The sequence below is a fragment of the Musa acuminata genome, chromosome BXJ2-9 (genome assembly GCF_036884655.1).
Source record: "Musa acuminata AAA Group cultivar baxijiao chromosome BXJ2-9, Cavendish_Baxijiao_AAA, whole genome shotgun sequence".
In the NCBI taxonomy this organism is placed as follows: domain Eukaryota; kingdom Viridiplantae; phylum Streptophyta; class Magnoliopsida; order Zingiberales; family Musaceae; genus Musa; species Musa acuminata.
In genome coordinates, this window is record NC_088346.1 from 26,300,789 (window position 1) to 26,306,788 (window position 6,000).

Below are 6,000 nucleotides of genomic sequence, written 5' to 3' on the forward strand. Positions count from 1 at the left end.
GCGGGGTATTTCTCATTTTGGATTTACACCCGAGAGAAATGGCTCTTCAAGAGGGCTTTTCGGTCTTTCGTCCACCGTTCTTGAACGGATTGGACTACACTTATTGGAAAACTCGAATGAGAGTTTTCTTGATTTCTCTAAATCTGGATTTATGGAATATCGTTGAAAACGGTTTTCAACTTCCCTCTAAACCGATGAACGAATGGTCGGACTTGGAGAAGAAGTATTTTTCTTTAAACGCAAAGGCTATGAATGCCTTATTTTGCGCTTTGGACAAAAATGAGTTCAATCGGGTTTCTTTGTGCGAAACGGCTTTCGATATTTGGCGCACTCTTGAAATCACGCACGAGGGAACTAGTAGAGTCAAAGACTCGAAAGTTAATATTTTACTGCATGATTTTGAGCTTTTTCATATGAAACCAAGCGAAATCGTTGTTGACATGTACACCCGTTTTACGGATGTCGTCAATGGTTTAAAATCACTTGGTAAAAGCTTTTTGGATTTTGAACTCGTTAACAAAGTTTTGCGCTCACTTTCTAAAACTTGGGATTCAAAAGTAACTGCTATTCAAGAATCGAAAAACCTAAACAACTTACCACTTGAAGAACTAATTGGTTCATTGATGACATATGAAATGGTGCACAATGCACATGATGAACATGTTGAACACAATCACCTTCCAAAGAACAGGAAGGATTTGGAACTCTGGACAAATGAATGCCACTTGAGCGATGACTCAAGTGATGAGGACAATGATGAACAAACCAACCTTCCAAAGAACAAGAAGAATTTTGGACATAGAACATTTGAAGACCACTCGAGCATAAGCTCAAGTGATGGTGAACTTAAACTACAAATGAAACGAAAATTAAAAAGCAAAAAGAATGGAACTACTTGCTTTAAACGCAAGAAGAAGAACAAAAATTGGGATGAATCGAGCTCCTCTGAAGACGAGAAAGTCAACAAAAGCGAGGCGGCAAACTACGCCTTACCAGCCTACGACATTGAGGTAATTAAAATGTCTTTGGTTTATTTTAAAATTACTTGATGCTTTCATGATATATTTTCTTTTTTAGTTTGGAATTAATTTTCTTGAAAATTACATGTTTAAAAATAAAAATACAAAAAATTATGATCATGCTGATAATTTCGAAAATGATAATATTGCATGATAAACAATAAAATGATTTTGATCATGGTTAAGAAGTAATAATGTGTATCATGTTTGATTAACATTGTTGAATGAAATCACGTTTGATTTAAAGTAATGCATAAAGATGTAATATTAAATGGTTATTAACAATTTTATGCATGAGATTTTAAGTTATCCATGATCATGAGCTTGTTTGATCTTCTTGATTTAATTTCAAGATCTATAGCAAAAATCATGTCTGAATATATGAAAGTATTAATTTCATTTTCGGATTCACTTAACAATTGGTATCCTAATAATCAGATTCTCTCATACACTTATGAAAAATATTTTTCTAAAATGGATTTGATGAAATGATTCCTGCTTATAAATTCCATCTTGAAATATGAATGATAGTGTTTTTGCTTGCAAAGATTTGTTTCACATTCATATCTCCTATGATTCATGTGCAGAAAAAGAATTTATAAATCATAATACAATGAGATTTCTTATGCAAAGTGCTTTTGTGATTCTTTGCTAAAGAGAATAATCATAATCATGATCTTGATAATTATAACATGAAGCTCTTTATAAATCAAGATCGTTCATTATGCTCCCTACATTTATCAAAAAGGAGTTCTTCAAATGAAATGCAATTCAATGAAGTGTCATATTGATATCTTGAAACTTGGAATATTTTAAAATGTGATCTTGATAAGAATGTTTCAAGTTGCTCTTTGTACTATATCTTTTCGAATGAATCATGAGCCTTGATATCATATATTTCATAATACAAGATTTCTTTGCCTTATGTCTTGAACTTTCATGCTTATCTTAATTTGGCATATAAAGACTAAGGCATGCTTAGATGAAAAAGAATCTCTTAATAAAATGCTTTTCCCATCTGATCGAGATTAATGATTTCATGATATTTTGTGAATCTCGAAATTAATTTTAATGACTTGATTATGAATTTCAAGTTAATGATTTGATTTGAATAAGTTTTATCTAAATCATAATCTTGATCTTGCAAAATTGAAGTCACAAATAATATCTTGTGGTATTCATGAATTGATACTGACAATATGAAAGCATTGATATTCATGACTTGAATTGGATTGAAACATTGTATGCTTAAATTAATCATTCTCCTATGTTTCAAAAATTCCTTAAATGCCTTATGTGATGATTGAAAACTAACTTGCTTTATGATGAATCACAAATCATGACTTGATCTATGATGTAAATGCCTTGAAATGATTGAAATATTTAACATTTTTATGCTCTTCCCCCTACTTTCTTCTTGTTTTCAATGATAAAATAGGTAGAAGTTTTGATCATGCATGGTAGGATATAATTTGACAAAATTGTTACCATCATGATATGAAACATTTATGATGTGCAATTATGCATGCAATACTTGTGCTTTCTAATTATGATATGATGTATTGCATATGATGTAAATCATGATTTAAAATGCTATGAGTGCCAAGTTACACATTTTGAGAAGAAATTGTTATATTAAAACATTAATGTAATTATGAATGGTGATATGATATCATGCATGTAATACTTCAACTTATGATAATAATGCATGTAATGATAAAATATTCATGATGAAAAATTGTCTTGACATTCATAACTTGATTAGTCATCCCTTGTCATGATTTTGAAATCGTTGTAAAAAGAAAAAAGAACTACAAAACTGTATTCTCTCTTTCTTTTTTTACAATGACAAAGGGGGAGATAGCTAGCTTGTACAAGTCAAGAAGATGCAAAAACTTGATTGCTAGCTTGTTGGTCTAAAGAGAAGCAAAAAAGTTGCTATCTCAAAAGAAGCAAATGTGCTATCCTGCCTATCTCAAGAGGCAAAAATGCTAACTTGCGCATCTAGCAAAGTGAGCAAAATTTTCAAGAAGCAAGAGTTGCCTTCTTGAACATCTCTAATTTGCTAGCTTACATGATGTAGAACTTGCTATCTTGAACATTACCAAAAGTGCTATCTTATATGCTATAAAACTTGCATATCTAAAACTTGATAGCATGAATGTTCTAAGCATGATTCAACACTTGCTATATTTTCTAGCAAAATTGCATGATGATAAAACTTGATATTATGTTTTTCATGCAATGAGTTGAACCAATATCACAAACACTTGATTGTGATACTTCTCCTTTTTGTTGATGACAAAGGGGGAGAAGTATGTTGATGACATGACATGTGATGCATAAGTTTATGCATATGTTCATGTTGACGTGTTGCAAGTATTCATGATGAATATTGCAATGACTTAAATTCAGTTTGAATTCAAGGTTCTATCAATATGGCATATTGATAGGGGGAGTTTGTTTAAACTCCGGGAGTTAAGTTTAACTCCGTCATCAAGTGGTTGTCATCATCAAAAAGGGGGAGATTGTTGAATCTCGTATTTTGATGATGAAACTACTTGATAAATATTTATGATTTAATCTGCGTTTTGAGTGACGCAGGATGCTTCGATCAGGATGAGACAATTAAAGCAGGAAAATCATGTTGTGCCGAAGGAACATGTCAGAAGATTGGACATCAGGCCGGTGGATCGGTCAACGTATCGACAGAAGGCTTCGGGCCGTGGAATCGGGCATCGGGCCAAGAAGAGCGGGTATTGTGCCAAGGATATCGGAGTTGCGGAGTCAACTGGCCGATTGGGCAATAGGCTGCAGGAGAGGACGATGCGCCGAAGAATCGGACGAAGCGTCGAGGGACCAATGACATGTCGGACAACTTGGTTAATTGCTTAGGATTAATTGTCTCGATCGAAGTTTTGTTTTAAGTGTGCAGGATTAACTACGATGAAAGTTAGACAAGCAGCAGGAGTTGCGCCGGAGTCAAGTTCATGATCACGTTGGGAGTTCGAGAGTTCGACGGAAGTTCGGACGGTCGTCGGAGGTTCTGCGAGAACAGATCTAAGAAGTCCAGAAGCTTGCCAAGCGAAGCTCGTCGGAACTCGCCAAGTGGATCGTCGCAAAGTCCAGGAGTTTGCCGGAAGTCCGTAGAAGAATCACCGAGGGTTCATCGGATGATCGACGGAAGTTCGCCGGAAACTCGCCGGAAGAAGCGATTGACGCATCGGAGCAAAGCTACAGAAATTGTCTTAGATTTAATCATAGTTAGCACGTTGATTAAGTTGGAAAATGGGAGGTGATCCCATTAGCTTAATCTTGGGGCAATTGGGCCCCTGAAAAGATTGAAATTAGGCCGAATGGAGCTAACCATTCGGACCCTGATTGCACCAGGAGGTGCAACCGCCTAGGCCAGGAGGTGGCACCGCCTGGGCTAAGCCTCCCAGCGAGACTGGGCGGTGCAACCTCCCCAGCCAGGAGGTGGCACCACCTGAGCTCAGTCTTCGAGCTAGACTGGGCGGTGCAACCTCCCTGACAGAGAGGTGGCACCGCGTGAGCTCAGTCTTCGAGCTAGACTGGGTGGTGCAACCTCCCTGACAGAGAGGTGGCACCACCTGAGCTCAGTCTTCGAGCAAGACTGGGCGGTGCAACCTCCCTGACAGAGAGGTGGCACCTCCTAAGCTCGGTCTTCGAGCTCTGCCAGGCGGTGCAACCTCTCCAGTCAAGAGGTGCAACCGCCTGATCCCGAAATTCCGAGATTTGATCGTTTTGAGCTCCAAATTTGAATTGGGTTGGGGCCTATAAATACCCCACCCATTCAGGACTGAAGGGATACAGATCCACACCGAATTCTTGATCTTTTCAGTGATTCTAAGAGCTCAAATTTGTGTAAAGTCCAAAAGTTCTCCTCTTTTCTGTTCTTCAAGTCTTGAGTTGTAAAGAGAGGAGAGAAAGGATCTGTAAGGGTTGTCTCCTGAGCCCGTCAAAAGGAGAGAAACTGTAAAAGGGTAGTTGGCCTTCGCCTATTGAAGGAAGGCCCCTAGTTGACGTCGGTGACCTCGCCGGTGGAGGAAGCCAAAAGTGGAGTAGGTCAAGACTGACCGAACCACTCTAAATCTCTGGTTTACGTTTATTTTGAGCACTTTATCATTACTGCAAACCTCCTACATAGCTACTGCTCTCTGCGCTTTTACGAACAAGTTTCTAAGTTCTAATCTTTCCGAATCTGGATTCAGACGTCAATAGGTGTTTTCGTACGATCTTTACATTGCAGCTTACATTTACGTCTTGAATCTGTTTATAACTGCGAACTGTCTTCTGCGCTTTTACGAACGAGTTTCCTTACAGTTTACATTTACATTTTGATTCTATTTATAACTGCAAACTGTCTTCTGCAATTTTACGAACGAGTTTCAACACTTAGACGTAAAACTGCATTTAGACGTAAATCGGCTTTCCTCGCACAATCATCAGATTTCAGTTTACGTTTACGTCTTGATTTCAACTGCATACTGCCTTCTGCGAGTTTACAAATGAGTTTCAAAGTTCAGACGTAAATCTGCGTTTAAGACGTAAATCTACGTTTAGACGTAAATCTGCGTTTAGACGTAAATCTGTGTTTAGACGTAAATCTGCTTTTTGCATATTACTTTTTGAGCTGTACAATAGCAGCACATTGTCTTTATACTTTTGCTTAAACTGCGCTTAGACGCAAACTGTGTTTAGACGCAAACTGCGCTTAGACGCAAACTGCGCTTAGACGCAATCTGAGTTTAGACGCAATCTGCATTTAGACGCAAACTATGTTTAGACGCTAACTGTGTTTAAACGTAAACTGCACTTAATCATAAGTAATCTTAGAATCGGCTTTTGCATCAAAATAGTTTTTATCGAACGAACGCAGCTTTCGTTTTTAATCGCTGAAAGATTTCCACTGCACTAATTCACCCCCCCCCTCTTAGTGCTCTCGATCCTAACACTATAT